Raw genomic sequence first — 22,303 nt, 5'->3', positions numbered from 1 at the left:
GAATTCATGAACAAAATGCAAATTATACAGGAAACACTCCAAGGAATCAATAACTAGGATCTCATATTATTGAAAAGTTTGTGTACTTCAGATGAAATCAACAGAGTGAAAATAAAACCCACAGAATGGGAAAGAATTTTAGCCAGCAACCCCTCAAACAAAAGACTTATATTCAGAACATATAAAGAATGAAAAACATCAAGCTCCCCAAATTCAAAGACCCTCTTCAAAAATGGGCATCTGAGATGAACACACATTTCTCAGGTGAAGACATACAAATGGCAAATAAATACATGAAGAAATGTTCACCATCACTGGTCATCTGAGAAATGCAAATTAAAATAGCACTGAGATTTCATCTCACTCCAGAAAGAATGGCTGCCATCCAGAAATCAACTGATTAACAAATGTTGGCCAGGCTGCGGGGAGAAAGAAACATATCTCCACTGTTTCTGGGAGTGTAGACTGCTGCAGCCACTGTGGAAGTCAGTATGGAGATTCCTCAAAAGACTAGGATTGGAAGTTCCATTCAATCCAGCTATTCCCCTCCTGCATATTTTCTCAGAAAAACTAAAAAGGTTGTGTCATCACAATATATGTGCACCCATGTTTACAGCAGCACAATTTGTAATAGCTAAATCTTGGAAACAACCAAAATGCCCATCAACGGCAGAGTGGATGAAAAAGATGTGGTATTTTTATACAATGGAATATTACTCAGCTATAAAAAGGATGATCTTGAGGCCTTTATAGGTAAATGGAGGCAACTGGATACTATCCTCATAAGTGAAATAAATAAGAATCATATTTATAAATATCACATCATCTCTCTGGTATAAAAAGTAATAAAAACTGTGGGAGTAATAAGATCTCAAATGTATAATAGCTATTGTAAAAAAAGAAGAAAGTGCTCTAAAGGATATACTTGCATGTATGTTTAAGTGTGTAAGATAAATAACCATTTTACTAAGTTTTTGTTGGTTCATTGAATAGAACAGTTTGCACTCTCACTATTTGATTGTCCATTTTCTATGCTTTAATTTTGTGACCCGAACAACTACTTCTAAGATGACAATATGTAATTTATCAACTAGTGATTTCTTAGCCTTAATTTTTTTGAAAGTCTGTATTATTTATACTTTTTTTTCTGTTTTGCTTTTTTTCTCTTTAAATAAATTTTTATACAAAAAATCAAAAAAACAAAGAAAGGAAGAGGAAAATAATGAGATTAAAAGGATTAATGTTTGTTAAATACATACAGTACTTTCCTAAAACAAACCCAACCATCATGAAATGTTAAATGCACTAATAAAATATTTATAGAAATATTGATACATAGATATTTTATGAGTTAAAATTCTATACTCTGCAATTTTCCTCAGTTTGTTTCAACTTTGGCTAATCAATTGGCTCCTCCTATATCTCTTTGACATACTCCCACCACTGTGGTTCTTAAATTTTTTTTTTTTGGTAGCAAGGATAGAACTCATGACCATGCACTTGTAAGGCAGGCACTTATGCCACTGAGCTAAATCCCAGCCCTTTAAATTTTTTAAAAAAATTTTGAGTATTTTCGTCCTTTCTGTTCCAGGATCATTTTGTACATTTCCTGTTTCAGTCCTAACCCAGTTATACAAGAAATCTTGATTCCTTTTATTAGAGAATAGTACTATAAACTAAAATCTGTGCTCCAATATATTCAATTGCAATTGAGGAGTTGTTGCTTTTAGGTCCTGTCAGCTAAGAGAACAAGGAAATACATGTGTGTACATTAATCTGTGTATATATACATACTTACAAATATTTCTATATAGAACCATCAACGTTTCTATTAAGCCAAACAAATTTACAGATATCTCCAGTTCTACTCCATTACCACATGGATCATTCTGGCCTATATTCCTTATCTGAGACATCTCATTCCAGGAATGAATGGCCTTTCCTATTTATTTCTATTATTTTTACTTCTATTTCATCATTTATTTCTCTTGAGCCAAGAATTATGTTTCATTTTCCCAGCAGGACTATTCACTTTTCAAAGGACAGAATGATGACCTTAAATTACAGAATGTTAGACATAAAAGGAACTTCAGAAGTCTAGAAAACTAGAGTGACATAGCCTGGCCAGAAACTTTCTGGAATCTAAGCCTGAGTCTCCTGATATAGAGCTCAGAAATTCTATTGTTTCTCTTCCTCTCATATTTGATGAGAGGGAACGAAAAATGTCACTGATGTCTTATTGTTCATTTATGCTTAACACATCCAAAAGCTATGGAATAGATGAATATATAATGTTAATTTCTATAATGCACAGCATATACAATCAACTACTCAACAAAAATTAACAAAGTCTTATACTTGGTGAAAATCACAAGATTGTACAGATTTTAACCCTCTTTACCTCAAAACTCCTTTCAGGGTTCTACAAAAGAAAATGATTTAAAAATAAAGTGGAGGAAAAGCACAAAAGACTTATTAGGCATTTCAAGCTTCCAAGATATAAGAATAGACATAGACCTCAAGCAGGAGTAAGAAAAGAAGGTACTGAAGATGAGAGGGCAACAGGCATCTGAAGGCCCAAACAAAAGCCAAAGAACTCATGAAAAGACTAAAATAGTGGGAGTTTCAAAAATGGTGGCTTGCTAGGGGATTGGGAGGAGAGTCTCTCCAGAGAAATCATATTAGATGCTAGAATATGACAACATGCAGAGGGCCAGATGAATGGATAATGATTCTTCTTAACCAAGACAGTGCGGCTGGAGGATTTAAGGTTGTGCTGAGACTGCGATGGTTGATAATGGGAATCTGAAAATCCCGCACCTTTAACGCGGCACACTGACCAGTGGATCCAAGAGGAAAAGTTGTATTGGCTTTTGGCAACTGCTAGAAATTGAGACCCACCCCGTGAAGCAGCCAGGGCTGCCCAGCTGCGCCGGAGGAGATTGTGAGAATCTCTGGAGCTCCGAAGCCGAACACCGTGCAGTTTTATGACCGTTCCGCGCTGTGTCGGGAATGCAGTGAAGGCCAGTGGCGTAGTGTGCAGTAGACTCAAGAGCAAGACCTGCACTGAGTCCTGGTAAGTACTAGGGACTGGGTCCTGTGGCTGCTGTGGCTGGCTGGAGGACATCTTGGAATTGGGCAGAGCCTGCCACCACGGCGACATCAATACCATGGACAGTCTGGTGGAAGACATCTTGGAGTTGGGCAGAGCCCATGGCTCGGTGACATCAGTCGCCCCTGGTGTAGAGAGGTCTGGTGGAGGACATCTTGAAATTGGGCAGAGCCTGGCACCGTGAAGGCATCAGTGACAGAGAGAGAACTAGTGGAGGACATCTTGGAATTGGGCAGACTCACTGCCACAGTAACATTAGATAGTCACTCCTGGCACAGAGAGGTCTGGAAGAGGACAGCTGGGATTTGGGCAGAGCCCTATGTCATGGTGACATTAGTCAGCTGCTTCTGGCACAGAGAGAACTGGCAGGATCTGCTGGGGCTGAACCAAGCCTCTGGTTGGGACCCAATAAGCTGATACAAAATAGCTGCGACTCTGTGACATCCACAAAGTACAGCCTAATTTGCGGATTGACTGACACAGAGGCTGGAGGCTAGCCTGCACTGTCCTTGCATCCCTGCCTACCCCAGATAACAGCAAATTGGGGAAGACAGCAAAAACGCAAGTCAGCACGCTTCTGAAAGGCCCTAAGCAATATGGAGAAGGCCAGAGACCCCCAGGACACTTCAGTCTGAAAGAAACCAGAAACATGACAAGAGATAGAAATAAAAAAAATCTCCAGCTGCCCAACATGAGAAAATAAGCCCAGGAGAAGTAAACACTGCAGAGAACAAGCACAGTAACCATCCAATACTGGACACAGCATCAGCCGAAATAAAAAACTACCTCCATGACCTCATAGATGAATTTAAAGCTGTACTCCTGATCCAAGTGAGGCAAGATATAAAGTGATTAATTAAAGAAATGACAAGCCCCGCCTGAGAGAACACAGATGGAAGAACTGAAGAAATCAGAAAAGAAAGAGAAACTTCTGAAGAAGAATTTAAACATAACTTAGCATACATGAAACAGATCCAAAGAGATTACCAGGAAACTAAAAACTCCATCGAACACTAGCAAAATGCCTTGACAGAAACTGAAGTTAGCCTTTTGAAACTTGAAGAGAGATTTATGATGTATGATTGTGAAAGAAAAGACCTCTTAAAAATAACAAGAAACCAGAAAGAAACAATTCAAAGCCCAGAACATGACAAAAGGATACATAACTTAAGAATAAAGAATGTGAGTGAGGAAGCATGAACAACCAAAAATGAAATACAAAGAATATTCACAGATATATTAAAGCAAAATTTCCCATGTATAGCAAAAAGAAATGATATCCAGATAAAAGAGGCATACAGAACACCAGCTACCTACAACCAAAACAGATATACACCCAGACATATAAAAATCAAGATTCCAGAAATCCACCAAAAGAACAGAATATTAAAAGCAGCCAGAGAAAAGAAGCAGATTACCTACAATGGGAAAATTATCAAAATAACAACAGACTTATCAATACAAACTCTTAAATCAAAAAAGGAATGGGGAGAAATATTCCAAGTCCTGAAAGAAAATAATATGCAACCAAGACTCATATACCCATCAAAACGCTCTCTCAAAATTAATGGAGAAATAAGATGCTTCCAAGATAAGGAGGAACTGTGGGAGTTCTTGGCCACCAACCCAACCCTACAGAGAGTGCTGAAGGACATTCCAGAGAAAGAAAGGAAGGGATACTAGGATTCCGGCAAAGGTGGCAGAGAGGCCTCAATGAACGGGGCAGACAGTGGAATGAGGGAGTAAGGTGGACAAATTATAGCAGTAAAGTGGAGTAGCAGACATGAGGCAGAGACAGTAAGCTATAGTCTTTAGTATAGACAGCTTTGATACACTATAAAAGGCAGAGGTCATTGTTAATAGTGTATCAGGATTTAAAAGACAGTAGTCTTATCGCCCTCTTTAGTTTGAATTTATTTGTTCTGGTATGTCCACTCATATCAGATTTGAGGGCACAGACATCTGACCCAAAAACAGCAGGTTATACCATGGTAACTATCCTTAATTTCCTATTAACTTAAACTGAAATCCTGTATTACTTACATTGTCTTACTATGACTGATCTTATTTGAATCTGATTCATAAGACTGCGGTTTTGCCTTGGCTGATTTTATTTGAATTTGGTGTGCTTGACAGTATCAACCCTAAAAGTAGAGGCAACTACTCTGAAGATGACAAGATGTAAAAGATATCCATACCAGTTTTGACTATTAACAGCTCTCAAGTCCTACAATGTTTTCAGAGTTGTGTTTTTATAAAAATAGTTAGGTAATACTATGTTTAACTATATTAAGCCCGATGATATGGACAAATTTATTGAAAATAATAAGAGAAAGCATAGTAACTACAGCAGATCACCTAATATTGTTGTCTTATGTGTCTTATTCATTGCATGTTTTTCTAGGAATTTGTTTTGATGTCTTGTTATGATTTTTTTTCCCTATAATACAGAGAGGATAGATATACATGTAGAAATTCACACATGAGAAGATTTTTTTTTTTAAAAAAAAAAACTATTTACGGGAACATTATACAATGCAAGATGTAACGAACAGATACTCTGAAGAAGAGACACTAAGAAACCCAATACCAATTTTGTAGCGTTATGATATAAAATCTAGCAATACTATTATTCACTGATCAGAGTGATATTAGTCTAGTCTCCTAAGTTCAATTTCAGCATATGTAAAGATGGACAGCTACTACAAAGAGAAGGAGAGATGCAATGGTAGTTATTATTGTCTTCCCTAGTGTCAGATGTTGAAGACCTAAAAAGCCTTCATCATCCTGTAATGATTTGATTAGTTCTATAATATGAAGTTTGTATTTAATGTGTGTGAAGATGGGGATAACTATTTGGAAGAAACTAGAGACAATTAGATAAACAGTGAAGATCTCCAGTAGACTTGCTTTGTAATCTGTATTTCCTTAAATTGTTTTTTCTAACTGTTCTGTTCTGTTTTGATATGTTTAATCTTACCCTCTTTAAGATATAAAACAAGTATGTAGGACTGATAACCATATTACTAAGTTTTTGTTAGATCATTGAGCAGAACTGTTGGCAGTGTCACTATTTGAATGTCATTTTACATACTTTAATTTTGTAACCTGAACAGCTATTTCTAAGATGACAATATGTTACTTATCAAGTGGCGATTTCTTACCGTTTATTTTTCTTTAATTCTGTATTATTTCTACCCTTTTTTATCTCCATGTATTTTTTTGTTTCTTTCTGTTTAAATAAAAAAAATTTAAAAAAGACTAAAATACTATTGGGGTTTTAAAAAATATATCAAGGATATAGGTCTAGAGAAATCTGAAACAGAAATTGCTGATTTAAAAAATTTTACTTCCATTTGTACAGATCAGTGGTGGTGAACCTGTAAGGTGTGTTATTATGTTTTTCTCTTAACTCTCTTAATGTAGAGTTGTTTTTTCTAAACAAAACCCTCAGTATTTGGGTTTAACTGCAGTGTTGGCACTTAGTGATAAATAAGCATGTTTTGGGTTGTAGTTTAGCATTGAGTCTAAAACATTTGCCATCACTGATATAGATTGACTGGCTGCAGTATTTCTCAATTGGAGGTGATCTTGTCCTCAGGGAGACTTGTGATATCTGGATATATTTTGACACTGATTAGTCATGGACTAAAGCAAATGAATGAGGAAGGATTGCAAGGCAAGTGACTGCTAATACATATAGTCACGTGTATGACGAGGGGAATCTGAATGATAATAAGCAAAGGCAGAGTGTACAGAGAAACTACTGAAATAAATTGAAATTAGGCAGATATGATTTCATCAATATATCTCATCCAATTATTAGATGTAAGAAGAAATGGCAGATATTGATGATTGGGCCATACAGAGGTAAGCTGCTGACCACAGGAACCTCTGCCTATGTTGGAAAAGCTTATTCATATGCTCTTAAGTCAAGGTAACACCATAGCTGAAGCAGCCTAGGACACAGGCTGCTGACAGTCCCTATTCCAGATCAATAAAGCTGCCAACCTTAGTGATCAAACAGTTATCTTAACTGGCAAAATTTACTGCCTTTATTCCAACTTTTCAGGCTTTGGGCTTTCATACCCTCCTATTCCTGCACCTCCCAGATTTGTAGAAGAAATATGGGCTGTCAAGAGAAGTTCTTTGATTCTACTTCCAGACAGTTTCTACTCCCAGAGCCCCCAAAATCACATTACTGTCTCTTTGACTTTCCCAGAACCCCCAGAATCACACTATTGTCTCTTATTTAAGCCACTTGCCATTTGCTCATTTAGGAGATTGGGGCTAGGCCAAGACCCTGCTAGTTAAATGTGATTTATTTAAGAATGAAATAAGTCACTATAATTAAACATAATTATATTGTATCCAACCAAATTAACCCAGTGTGATTATTGATATTGAGTTTGTCATACATCAGAGGAAACATGAGGAGTTTTATGATCTAAAAGAGATCTGTGTATAATACTTCTGTGATGGCCTACTTTTCCCACAGGGGATAGTAAGTGCAGGCTGTGAAATGGCACTTTAGGGGCTGGGGATTTAGCTCAGCAGGCATAAGTGCCTGCCTTGCAAGCAGGCAGTCGTGAGTTCGATCCTCGGTACTGATAAAAAGAAAAAGACCAAAAAAAAAAAAAAAAAAAAAAAAAGAAATGGGACTTTAACCATTGCATATTCAAGGAATAAAACAGAGGGGTAGAGGTTTTGGGTTTTTTATATGGGATTTCCAAGTATTCAGAGGCACCAGAGAAGTGTGCAGGTTCTGCTGAATATAGTTGAAAATGCTCTTCTCATATACAAGCTGCACATTGTATCATTTGCCTTTTCCCTAATTCTTTCTCATCTTTTTTATTTCTGTGTTTCTGATGGACATTCATATAGCTTTCTTCTAATCTTTTCACAAGGTGGGAAACCAAAAAAAATTTTAAGGGGTTATAATACCTTTAAATTTAGAATTTTAAAGAGTACCCACAAAAAGTAAGTATTAGGGTATTTCCAAAATTTATTCAAATTAATTCTCACAATCTTACAAGGTAGGTGTCATCATGCCTATTTTTCCCATGAGGAGAGTGAGGTACAAGAAATGCTTTAGAGCATTGTGACCACAAAACCCTACTCTTGAATTAGGCTTCAGGATTGTCTTCCTGATGTCAATCAGCATTCCAATTTTAACTGCCTTCATCTAACTACAATTACTATTTTGACCATTGTGTGACTTAATTTACTAAAATTCCATAATAAAATTCTTTCTTTTTGGTTAGGATCTTCTTTTTTGTCTTTATGTGCTGACTGACTGTTTTGAGACAGGGTCCCATTATGTAGTTCAGGGTGTCCTTGAACTCCCTAGGGTCTTTACTAGGTAGTTCAGGCTAACCTAAAATTTGCACTAATCCTCTTGTCTTAGCCTCCAGACACTGAGATACAGGTGTATACCATGCCCAGATGGGACTTATTTTATTTTGGCCTTTATTAGGTCAAAGGTCCAACCTAAAAAACAGAGACAACAATATACAGAATTTAGGAATATCACTAAACCTGACCACTGACCTACTATCTCTTTGAGTACAAAAGGAGAGAGTTTAAAAGGATAAAAACATCATCCATCTTCATAAAAATGGTCTGATGAATCAAATGGATCTCTAAGACCAATCTGACACAAACTGACCACTGCAATCCACTATAGATGGTCTCTTAAGACATATCTGTCCACAACTGCCCAGAGAGCAATTACTTGAACCATAACTAGGTTTACTTGTATGTATTGAAAATTTCATAAGGAGGAAACAGTACTGCTTATATTGTTGGTTATGTTAGAAGCTTCCTCTTCTAAGAAATCTAATCAAAATGACATGCTTCGTGAGAACCATGGGTACTTGCAGCTGCTTTGTGAGAACCATGGGTACTTGGATATAAGCTTCTGTAAAGAGCATGATCAAACCAAATTCTTTCTTTTAAGCAAAGACTGAAGAGAAACTAACAATAGCTGAACACGTTGTGGGCTAAACTAGAAATTCCAGAAGACTCACCAAATGTCTATGAAGATTAAATGGATTAGTATGTGCCATGTATTTACAGCAGTGCCTGGCATGTAGAAAAACCTCAGGACATGTCAGCTGTAGTTGTCATTTTATATACATTATCCTAGGAGAGCTTCTCCAGTCTTGTGAAGCAAGTACCATGATCTCCATGTTAAAGAGAAGAAACTGAGGTACAGAGACATATACCATGCCCCAAATCACACAGTTGTTTCAGAGGTCAAGAACATGTATCTAGACACATTCAGCTCATAAACCCAAGTTGTTTCCAATATATCACACTAGTTATCAAAATTAGCAGCAACAGAGCTGCTAAAGACAGAGCAGAGTCAGAAGACATGTTCAAAGCCCAGGTCTATGAATTTCTGCTCTGTGATTTAAGAAACTGAGTTAACTTCAATTTGCTCATTTATAAAATAGCAACAAAATATACCTCATAGGATTACCCAGGAAATTAGTAAGGTGTACATTTTCAAATATCTAATGTAGAGTCAGGAAAATAGAAGGTACTCAAGAAATAATAAAACCAATGCCACACTCAGAATAGTATGCCCACTTAAGACGAAATTAAGCATTGGGTTATAGTTTCATATTGTGTCTTATGAATATGTTTCTCTTTGAGAAAGAATCCTACTGTCAAAAATGTTAATTAATTATAACTATATGAGAATTAAATTATAAAATCACAATTATCCAAGTATAGCCGTACAATTTAAATAAATTAGAATATGAACATATATGTAAATTTATAATGCAAGAAACCATTATTCTCAATTCATAGGTCACAAATGATAAAATTCAAATAAATAAGCTCAAGATCATAAAAAGATTAAAACAGGGTTAATCATCTGCTTTATGAAGTAATTAATAATGATACCTATACATGAAGAGGTGATCTCAGCATGAAAAGCATGGAATAGTTTCAGAATTACATGCTCCTTTTAGAAGCACATCTACTACACAGGGGAAACTTCACCTGGACATACTACCTGCAATTCTCATCTTTGGACTATGTGTTATTTTATTATATATATATATAGAGAGAGAAGCACGGCCACAAATAAAGAAGAAAATTATAAAAACACAAGGGGGAAAAGGATGATGCATCAGTAGTCAAAACTAAGAAGAGAAGAAATGACAGAATCTAGTCAGCTAGGCCACTCTATTTTGAATGCTAAAAACTTACCCCTAAATTTAGGATTTCTTTTGAAATAGTCACAACAAAAAGGTCAAGATACCATTTAATAAACTTACACACAGGTTGGATGTATTGCAATATGCAAACAAGTTATAGAGGAAATGGCATGCTGTCAGTATCACCACATGGTTTATAAGATCTACTGGGGATGTACACTTCTTTTTCTAAAATGACATAAATTTTGGAAAATATTTTTCACTAATAATCTATCAAAGTAAGTAAATAAAAAAGTAAGTCTGATTTCCTCAAGCATTTAATTTCGTATTAAGGAACACTGCTTAATCAATACTTACCAAAGGTAGAAATGAACTGATTTAAATCACTGTACTTCTGGTATACAAATGATCATGCACAAAGTGGCCCAAAGAGAATGGGTAGGCATTAGGTTTCAAGCCACAAAGGATGCAACTAGACATATGTCAGCTTGATGTCAGTGAGAGGTCATGAGGCATGCATCTGTCAATTTGTGAACCAGGGTTAGTACAAGTCTATGCTGGGAGGAAACAGCAATGGGCTATTTGCTGGTTAATTTCACTAAAGGTAATATGAAAACCCAAGTTGTCTGGTTTGTGTTGGAGTTTGTGTTTTTAATTGTTTTAGCTCCACTGGGTAGGCACTTTTTGATTATTATGAAATAAAAGCAAACCCATTCTTATTCCAGAATAGGAATTTCAAAAGTCAGATTTTGCTTTGTACACTCTTTCTACAAAATTAACTTTTAGAACACTGGACAAAGAGCTATGTGTGTAGCTCAGAGATAGAGCACTTGGCCAGCATGTACAAGACCCTAGGTTCAAATCCTAGCACTCAAAAAACAAAAGCAAAAGCAGCTAAACAAAAAGGACACTGAATGAATATAAGGTCAATTTATGAAATGTATTAGAAGTGCCATTAACACAGTGTCACTGGATTCAACAGGAAACTTGTTAGAAATGGAATTTCTTGGGTCCCATTCCATTCTACTACATTAGGTACTCTGGAGGATGATGTCCAGCAATGTGTTTACACAAGGCTTCCATTAGTATAAAGAATACAGATACAATGAACACTGCATACTCACCTTTTTTTTATTACAAAAACAACATCCTATCTTTTCTTAATCCCCTCTCCAATCTGTACTGAATTCTGTAGTTATCACTGCCCTGTTTTCCTTTATTACATTCTCACATTTTTGACTCTACAATCAACAAATTATTCATATGGTACTATAGGCTATTCTACCTTTCTGAATCAGGTTCTTAGGGTAGTTATCGGAGATACATGAGAAATTACCTATTTATGAAAAATTTAAACTGTTTTACAGATTATTCAGGCTTAATTTAATAAATAATTACAATAAAAACAAATTGTCTATGCATGTAAATATATGAAATTACATTACTTTAGCAGGACTAATTATTTTTATTCCTTCTCTTTGTAGGTGGAGGGGTTTGAGTAACCTATGAGTCTCTGTATTTTGACTTTCCTGGGAGAAGTGATTACTTGATCAGTGCATCTGTGATAAGGACTCAGGCATTAGTATCTCATAGAATTTCTTTCTTCTTTTGGGACAAATCTACTTTTACAGAGGGTACACAATCATTATACCATCAGGGTCCCCACTGATAATGATTTTCAAAGTGTTTCTAATGCAGGATTAACATTAATTGTAAGTTGTAAGGCATGAAATTCCCTTCAAACAAAAAAAGTATGTCTATATTCCAATTCCAGAACCTGTAGAATGCTACCTTTCTCAGACAAAAGTCTTTGCAGATATAATAAAGGAGCTAGAGAAGAGGAGATTAAAGCTGGGTTATCCAACAACAAATGCCCTTATGAGAGAAAGGCAGGCTGAGGTTTGAAACATATAAAAGAAAAAAAAAAGGTCAAAAAAGAAGAGGAGGTAATGTGAAACAGAAGCAAAAATTAGAGTGATACAATCCCAAATCAAGGTATGTGACAGCCACCAGAAGCTACAAGACACAAAGAGCAGATTCTCCCCAATTGTACACAGAAGGAATGTGATCCGGATGACATCTTTTTTAGACTTCTTTTCAAAAATGACAAGAATGGATCTCTCCTGTTTTAAGTCAACAATTTGTAAAACTTGTTCCAATGGCCATAACAAAATGTATACAAGTTTATAAAATTAAGCCATGGTCTCATTTTAATTACTTCTTCTAACAAATGTGTTGTATTTATCTACATCTATATATGCTACACATTTACATCTAGGGTACTCTACAATGTAAATCTATATTTATCTCTACCTGATTCACATAGCTTATTTTTTCTGATCTTAGGGAAATCTGAAGTATATTTTAGCCCCCTCAAACTGCAAAAAATAGCATTTTGTTTTTAGTTCACTAATTTAAAACTATTAAATAATTGAGAATGAAAGTTGGCCTTTGTCAAATACTTGCTAAAAAACAGAATGAGTATGGTTTTTCTTCTTTGGAGACTCATATAATCCTGCCTATACTGTGATAAGATGTGTAGCTTGTGCAAGTTCTGCCCTATGGAAATTATATGAACAGCTTTTGCAAATGTTTCATGGGCAATAGAAAAGTTATAGTCAGTTCACTGGATTAAACTTTTTTTACTTAGAGCTAGAAGAATCATACAGACTGGTAAGATGGAATTATTCCCCTTACATCTATTATCTGGACATCACTATCATTCCCATTTACTATCACAATGTTCTAGTTTAAACTAGAAATTGTGCTCACCCTGTTTATATATGGAAGAGCAAGTGGTTTAAGCACATCATCTTAACCAGGTTACCTGGGAATGCTTCTCACCACTCTGTGCCTGTTTCCTCAACTGTAAGAGGTAGCAACAGGCAATGGTGAGTGTTCAATGATGCTACTGTTGTCTATCACATCAATCTTATTCAGATTATCCTAAATCAGATTCTTTCCATATTTTTGTCTTACCTGTTAAGAGATATGAAGATTTACTTTTACTATACTTTTGTCTTATTTTTAATAAACTGTTCATAGTAACTTTAGGTAAGTATTATTACATATATACAGGTCATTATGATTAGGTCTTTATAATAAATTTCACTATGTATTGGTATGAAAGTACTCTCATACTGCTTTGAATACTGGGCTTTCTGGAATAGTGGAGAGCTAGAAACAGAATGCTGTCAAGGATGGCTGACTGTATTTTTTCTTTTTTTAAATTAAGTTTATTATGTAATTTTGGTATATACAATGATCACACTTATCATAGGGAATTTGTAACTGTACATAATATACCTTCATTGGTCTTCTTTCTCCTCTCATTTCCTTCCCCTCCATAAAACCGCTCTTCCCTTTCCTATTTACAAAGCTTTGTTTCCATTTTATTTTACTTCATCATTTTTTCTTTTTCCCTTACTTGCCCCTTCCCCTTCCCTAATTTCACTTTCCTTTTGAACAATTTTTTCCATTTCATCATATCTCTTGTACAATTTGGTTCTTATTTATACTTTTAGTTTCTCAATAGAATGTTTATAAGGTGTCCAATAAGTCACTTACTTAACAGTATAGCCTCAAGGTCCACACATTTAGGAAAAAATATTTCAAATGCATCCTTTTTTATGGCCGAGTATCATATATATCAACCCTCAGAAAGAGATGCCCCCAGATGCCACACTCTGTACTGCTATCCTCTGAACCTATGATCAGACCACTGGCCCTAGACCTACAATGTTAGTGAAACACCAAAGCACCACAAGCATTTGCATCCTGAAAAATAGGATAGCTAATCTTGCCTGCTTTGGGGTTCCCATTTGATTTTTAGTCCGTGAATTTCTTTCTTAATTAGATATGTTTCATATATACAGCATACTGATGGATTTTGTTTCTTCATGCATTCCGCAAATCTGTCTTTGATTGGGGAGTTAAGATCATTCACATTGAGAATTATTACTGAACAGTACTGAGGTTTTCCTGTCATTGTATTATTGCTGATTCTTTCCTGCTGTCATCTGCTTAACTGCTCATCCTGCATCATATATTCATTCTATTAGACTTTTTGGCATTGCTGACTTCATTCTTTATTTCTAGGATATCCTCAAGAGTATTTTCTGAACACTGGTTTAGTGGTCCTAATTTTCTTCTGCTGGTCTCTGTTATTGAAACACCTTACTTATTTTCAGGATATGTCAGTCTGAGTTGGGAGCTGTTTTTTAAGGACTTCTTCGCCCCTGAACGTAAGATATTTGTTGGGAAGATCTCTGTAATTATGTTGATGCCTTAGTTACTTTTATCATTGCCGAGACAAAATATCTAACACCCAAAGTTAAAGTAGGAAAGATTTACAGTTTATCTTACAGTCTGTGGAGGTTTCAGTCCATATCAGCTGGCTCCAAGGCAGGGTGGCACAATGTATAAGGGCAACAACAGTTCATGGCAGCAGAAAACAGCAAAGGCAACAAGAACAAAAGGGAGGAGCAAGCCTCTTTCCTCCCTTCTGTGTATGCAGGCTACTTGCCCTTGGGTGGGTATAGTGCTCACACCCACAATCCCAGCACTAGATACTGAACCAATTACAAACTCTAGATTCAGCTGCCTGTGAAAGGCCTTCTCCATACCATACCATCATGAACACATGAGAACATCTAGACACAAACCGTAACAAGTAAGTTTATCAGCTTCCAGTAAAAATGGCAGATAGATAAGAGCAGAATACAGAGGCTCCCTGAGGCAGACAACTCAGATGCCAAAATAACACAGCATGGGGAGCCCTGGAGAGAGGGAGATGGATCCTCTCGACCCAAGAAGAAACTACAATGAAAAGAACCCATCAAACATGCAGTCCTGGGACTACTATTGAGGCAGCTCAGTTTCTGTGTTCTTGTGTGCCCAAATTCCTGCTGCTTTGACTCACTGGAACTGCAGCCACACTGAAATGCAGTCACACTGAAGATGGAGGTCGGTAAGCCCAACAGAGAACAGAGCCGGCAAGGGACCTGCATCAACCTGCGGTGAGTGCCAGGAATAAAACCCTTCCACAGGAAAGGGATACCAACGGGTCGATATTTTGGAATTGGGCAGGACTGGCAAGAACAAGAAACAGCAGTGGCTTCAGTCAGTTGTTCCCTTCCCAGATGAGATAGGTGGGGTATGCTTGGCCTGGGTCATGCCCCTGGCTGAGACCCAAACCAATTCCCTACACACCGTGCACACTAACACAGTAAAGGCCTCAGCAGGTTGACTGACCTGGAGGGGTGGAGCCAGCATTTGCCGCCCCTATTTGCACCTCAACAGCACACTGGAATGGGTAGAATCACCTAACCAGTGTGCTTCAGAAGAACCATAACCAACAAGGAAAGGGACTGAGACCTCCTCTATACACTTGTATGGAAGAAACAAAAAATATGAGAAGAGGAAGCAACAAGAAAAAGTGCCCAGCCCCCAACCCAGAGAACATTGATCCAGGAAAGGTAAATACAAAAAGAGATTGAGGACAGCAAACATGCAATATCAGAAACGGCATTAGCGAACATAAAGAGATATCTTTGGGACCTCATAGACGAGTTCAAAAGTGAAATATTTAATCAAGTAAAGCAAGATATAAGTAGATTAATAAAAGAAATGCTAGGCACCTATCAAGAAGACACAGATGGAAGAATGAAGAAGCACAAAAAAGGGGAGAAATATTTGATGAAGAATATAAAGAAAACACAGAATACATGAAGCAAGTTCAAAGAGATTACCAGGAAATTAAAAACTCCATTGAAAGCTGACAAAACTGCTTGAAAGAAACTAAGGATAGATTATCCAAATTGGAAGACAGGTTTGCAATGTGGGATCATAAAGGAAAAATTTCTTAAAAATAATAAGGAAACAGGAAGTAACAATACAAAGACTAGAAGATGGTAAGAGGATCTATAACTTAAGAATAAAGAATGTGAATAAAGAAGCAGAGGTACAAACAAAGGAACTACAAAGGCTATTCACAGAAATAATTAAGGAAAACTTCCCAAACATGGAAAAAGGAAATGATATTCAAATGTATGAGGCATACAGAACTCCAGCCATCTAAAATCAAAACAGAGCCACACCCAGACATCTAATAATCAAGATCCTAGAAATTCAATAGAAGAACAGAATATTAAAAGCTTTCAGAGGAAAGAAACAGATAACAGATAAAGGAAAACCCATCAAAATAAGGCAAACTTCTTGACACAAACCATCAAATCAAGAAGAGCTTGGACCGAAATATTCCAAGCCTTGAAAGAAAATAACCTCCAGCTCAGACTGATATACCTTGAAAAACTGTCTCTAGAAATTACTGGAGAAGGACTTCTGGGAGAACATGGCAGATAGATAGCAGCAGCTTCGGAGGCTCTCTGAGAAACCACACTTAAAATCCAGGAATGGTGCCAAGCAAAAAATCCTAAGCAAGGGGAGATATACTTTGCTGACCCAGGAATGAACTAAACTAAGAGAAACCAACTGGAAACGCAATCCCGGTGATATAATAGGAACAGATAAGGTCTCAGTGCAGAAGCTGGACCCCGCGCCACTAGAAGCTGCGGTTTGAATTTCCTGCAGCCCCCGCTGCGTCCCAATCAGTGTGGCAAGGAGAGAGGCGCAAAAGCTCTGAGAGTGGGAAGCAGTGAATGGAGTTAAGAGTGGGACTGGCCGGGAGCCCTGCATCGACCTGCGGTGAGTGAGCGGATCAGGGACCCTTCCATTACAGAAGGAGGCTTCAGCAAAGGACATATTGGGACCAGGCAGACTAGACGGAACAGGTTATTGCAGTGACTTCAGTCACATATGCCCCTCTCAAGCGGGATTGGTGGGCAGTGCTTGGCCTGGGTGATGCCGCTGACTAAGATTCAGTAGAATAGCCCAAACCAGGTCCCAGCGCCTGGAGGTGCACCCTAGCAGTGAAGCCTTCGGTAGGCTGACCTGGAGGGGCGGACCCAGCATAGGCTGCCAGGTCTCTGTCTCCCTAGTACACTGCAGTGGGTGGGAACATCTAGCCGGCACAATTCAAACAAACTGTAACCAACAAAGAAAGAAACTGGACCTCCTATATATGCTTGTATAAAAGGAACAAAAAATATGGGAAGAGGGAGCAACAAGAAAGGGTCCTCGGCCCCCAATCCTGAGAAACATGCAATTGGTACCATAAAGCACTATCTCCAGAGCCTCATAGACGAGTTCAAGAATGAAGTTATTAATGGCCTGAAGCAAGATATAAGTAGAATAGTTAGAGAAGTGCTAAATACTGCTATAGAAAAAACAGATGGTGGAATGGAAGAATAGAAAAAAAGGGAGAATGTTTGATGGAGAAAATAGAGAAAACATAGAATACATGAAGCAGGTTCAAAGAGATTACCAGGAAACTAAAAACTCTATTGAAAGCTGGCATAACAGCTTGAAAGAAACTAAGGATAGATTATCTGAACTGGAGGGCAGATTTGTAATATGGGAGCATGAAATGAAAAACTTAAAAATAACAAAAAAACCCAGCAACAACATGAAGCCTAGAAGATGATAAGAGGATCTATAACTTAAGAATTAAGAACATAAAAGAAGAAGTAGGGACACAAACAAATGGGCTACAAAAGCTATTCACAGAAATAATCCAGGAGAATTTCCCTAATTTAGCAAATGGTAAAGATACTCAGATGTATGAGGAATACAGGACCTCAGCCACCTACAACCCAAACAGAGCTACACCCAGGCACATAATAATCAAAATTCCAGAAATCCAATATAAGAACAGAATACTAAAAGTCGTCAGAGACTAGAAACAGATCACTTACAAGGGAACATCCATCAGAATTACAGCAGACTTCTCGGCACAAACCATCAAATCACAAAGAGTGTGGGGGAAATAATTCAAGCTTTGAAAGATAACAACCTCCAGCCAAGATTGATATATCCTGCACAACTGTCCCTAGAAATTGATGGAAAAACAAGGTGCTTCCAGGATAAAGAGGAACTAGGGGAATTTGCAACCATCAATTCAACTCTACAGAGAATACTGCAGGATATTCTAAAAAAGAAAAATACCAAGACTTCAGAAACAGTGGCAGAGAGGCCACAATGAATGGAGCAGAAAGCAAAATGAAGAAGACAAACTGACAACCAACAACAGAAAAAGAGCTCAACAGAAATGAGGCAGAGAAGATCGGATGGTAGGAACAGCTATTTTGGAGAAAACAAGACATCATAATAGCTAGTGCTGATTTAGTATCATTTTGTTTTGACATCTCATCAAACTTGTATTCTTCTGTCTCCATCGGTCTTAAAAGGATGTATCTTATTGGATTTTATTATATATGATAATGTAAGTAAAAACTTTTATAGACAAGGAGATTATACAGAAACTATTGTTCATTTTCTGGTAATTGGTTCTAAATATCCTGTAATAATGTCATCCTCTTGAATGGTTTTATAGCGTCTTGATATGTTTGGTGCTATAGTATACAAAGTTATACTCAAAGATTTCAAGGAAAGAGACACTATGGTAACTATTTTTATGTCAGGATATCCTGTGGTGAAACATTATTTTGCTTAAATGGTTATGTTTTGACCTGCGCTGTTCTGTTGTTATGCCCTCTTTTATCTCAATCCCCCTTTTTTAAAAAAATTACTTACTTTTAAAAAATCTTTTTAATTAAGGGAAAAATAAAGAAAAAATAGCAGGATACATTATAGTAACATGCTTTGATTTCCTATTAACTTGATTTGAAATCCTGCATTGCCCTCACCATCTTGTTTTGACTGATTTTCCCCTATTCTGCTTTGCTTGATAGTACCAAGTTTGCAAGTATAGGTAAAACTGTGAAGACAGTAAGATTCCGGTTAACACCCATTCCGGTTGACTATTATCTTCTTTTAAAGTCCTGAAATGTCTCCAATGCTTTGGTTTTATTCTTTATTGTTTTGTTCAATTTTATTATAACTGGCAATTCTTAAAATAGCAAGAAGCAGTATGGTAACCATTGTTGATCACCTTGTATTTAGTTTTTACATTATCTATTATGTCCATCCTTTTGATTTGACTGACTCTGTTCTGATATGTCACATTTGGTTTTACTCTCTTCAAAAAAAGTAATAAGAACTGTGGGAGTAATAAAACCCAAAATGTGTAATTGTCATTGTACAAAAGAAAAGAAAAAAAGTGCTCTAAAGGTTATAACCGCATATATGTTTAAGTGTATAAGATAGATAACTATATTACTGAGTTTTTTTGGATCACTGAACAAAACTGTTTGCAGTCTTACTGTCTCAAAGTCCACTTTAAATGCTTCAATTTTGTAACTTGAACAACTATTTCTAAGATGAGAATATGTAATCTATTAACTAGTGATTTCTTACTGTTTATTTTTTAAATTTTGTATTACTTGTACCCTTTTTCTGTTTTTTTCTCCTTAAATAAAAAAATTAAAAAAAAAAAGAAATTAGTGGAGAAACAAGATGCTTCCAAGACAAAGAGGAACTGGAGGAATTCACGACCACCAATCCAACTCTACAGAGAATTCTGAAGGACATTCTAGAGAGAGAGAGAGAAGTACCAGAATTCCAGGAACAATGGCAAAAAGGCCTCAATGAATGGAGCAGAAAATGGAATGAAGAAGCAAAGCAGACAACTAATGGCAGAAAAAGAGCACAACAGAAGTTGAGGCAGAGAAGGTTGGCTATAATCTCTACTATAGATGGCCTTGGTACGCTAAAAAAAAGAGAGAGAGAGAGAGAGAGAAATACTGGCAGAATAGATTACGAGGTAGAGTCCACTGAGATGCTCTTTATAGGAAATATAATTAACTTGAAAAAGGGTTTATGGACCGAAAATCAAATATGAGAAAACAATGCTCTATGTGACAGGGAACTAGAGAGTAATAGTGGCAAGTAGACCAGTATTTGTGGATACGTTGGAAAGACAGGCCTTAATAGGTAAAGGAATACAACTAGAGATCAAGTCCAGGAGGGAGAAGGTTCAGAACCACTTAGGCAAATAGCAGGTTGACCCCCCAATCTAAAAACTGAGCGTGTGGGTGAGACCCAAAAATGCACAGTGCACCCTGGGGGAGTGAAAGGGGAGTAATAGTCTTAAAAAAGATGGCAGAAGATATTGTTAATAGTGTATCAGGATTTAAAACTCATATTACTCGCACCACTCTGCTTAGATTTTATTCTGTCCCAGTTTGTCTACTTGTACTAGATCTGAGGGCACAGATAGCTAGCTATCCCCAAAATAACAGGATATAGTAATCATCTTTAATTTCCTATTAACTTAATCTGGAGCCCTGTAAAACTTATACTGTTTTATCATGACTGATCTTAGTTAAATCTGGTTTGTTTGATTGCTATTTGGTATGGACAGATTTTATTTAAAATTGTTATAATTGATAGTATCAATTCTGAGAGTATAGGCAACTACACTGAAGATGACAAGATACACTATGATACCCATTCTGGTTTGATTACTACCTGTTTTTGAAGTTTTACATTATCTACAAAGTTGTGTTTTCATTAATATTGTTATATAATGCTATATTCAATTATACTATGTCTGATGATATAGACAGTTCTATTGAAGATAACATGAGACAACACAGTAACCATGATAGAACTCCTTGTACACTGGTTCTATGTCTTTTTCATTTCATGTGTTTATAGGAATATGTTTTGTTTTGTCTTGCTTTGTTTTGCTTCTCCCTCTATTATAGAAAGGACAGAAATACATGCTAAGACTCAGGCATGAGTAGAACCTATAAATAGTTTACGAGAACTGATCTTATAAAGCACCATGAAATGAACAAATAACTTGAAGAAAAACAGACACTAGAGTACCCAGTGCTGATCCCATAGTGTCATGATGTGAAAGCCAGCAATACTATCATTCTTTGTCCGGAGTGATTTTAGCCTGTTTTGGTTTGCTTAATCTGAACATAAATGAAGATATGGATAACTGCATGTATGTTTAAGTGTATAGGATTGATAATTATATTACACAGTTTTTGTTGGATAGTTGAACAGAACTGTTTGCAGTCTTGCTGTTTGAATTCCCACTTTGTTTCACTTTTGTATCTTGAACAACTATTCGTAAGAGGACAATATGTAAACATCAACTAGTGACTTCTTAGTGCTTATTTTTTCTTTGAAAGTATGTATTATTTCTACCTGTTTGCCATTTTGTTTAGTCTTTCTTTAAATAAAATTTTAAAAAAGTAAGTATCTTTATACGTGATTTGCTGCTTTTCTCTATTGGAATTTTGACTATGATGTGTCATGGAGAAGTTCTTTTCTAATTGTGACTATTTGGGTTCTATATTTATTTATTGCTAAATTCTTTTCCCATAGTTGGAATATTTTCTGCTGTGACTAGAGATGATCTTCCTCTTAATATTTTGGATAAACACTAAGTCTACAGCATTTTCTCAGAACACTGCTTTGTTATGAACTGCTGTTCATTTAGGATTTATTCTTAAATTGACAATTATTTTAAAATGAGCAAAGGCCCATTAGGCCATTGTCTCTTTTTTCAGCTTTATTGAAGCAAGACTGACAAATAAAATGTAAAAGTTGCACAATGTGATCATTTAATAAATATATATAAATTTTCAAATTATGACCATAAACAAGCTAATAACACATTTATCACCTCACAGTTATTTTTTGTATATGATAATATGTCTACTGTCTTAGAGTATTTTACATATAATGAATACACAGTATTCATAAATATAGACAGCAGCTATTACATCTACCAAAATTATTTAAGTTATACCCAATTTGTCACCATTACTTTTCCCCCATGCTCTAGCTCAGAGATAGCAAACCTTTAGAGATGAGTGTCCAAACTGCAACCCCAAACCCCTTGCTCACTGCAAAGTGCCAACATTGCAGTTAAACCTGAATTGAGGTGTTAGTTTAGAAAAAAATGACTCAAACATTAACATCTTTTTTCTTTTCTTTTCCTTTCCTTTCTTTTATCTTTTCTTTTTGGGACAGAGTCTCA

At 36.3% G+C, this 22,303-nt stretch overlaps 1 protein-coding gene and 1 pseudogene across 13 annotated transcripts in view; both read right to left on the bottom strand.

Annotated features, from left to right (window-relative positions):
• Positions 1 to 22,303, bottom strand: part of Dock3 (dedicator of cytokinesis 3) — a 707,026-nt gene that overhangs the window by 171,635 nt on the left and 513,088 nt on the right. The gene's annotated exons all lie outside the window — the stretch shown is intronic.
• The window catches only part of LOC134476086 (amyloid beta precursor protein binding family B member 1-like), a 44,620-nt pseudogene that overhangs the window by 10,028 nt on the left and 12,289 nt on the right, over positions 1 to 22,303 (bottom strand).

This window comes from Cavia porcellus, unplaced genomic scaffold (genome assembly GCF_034190915.1).
Source record: "Cavia porcellus strain 051 isolate PalLab524CR breed Dunkin Hartley unplaced genomic scaffold, mCavPor4.1 scaffold_5, whole genome shotgun sequence".
Lineage (NCBI taxonomy): Eukaryota > Metazoa > Chordata > Mammalia > Rodentia > Caviidae > Cavia > Cavia porcellus.
This window is presented reverse-complemented; position numbering and strand designations above follow the sequence as displayed.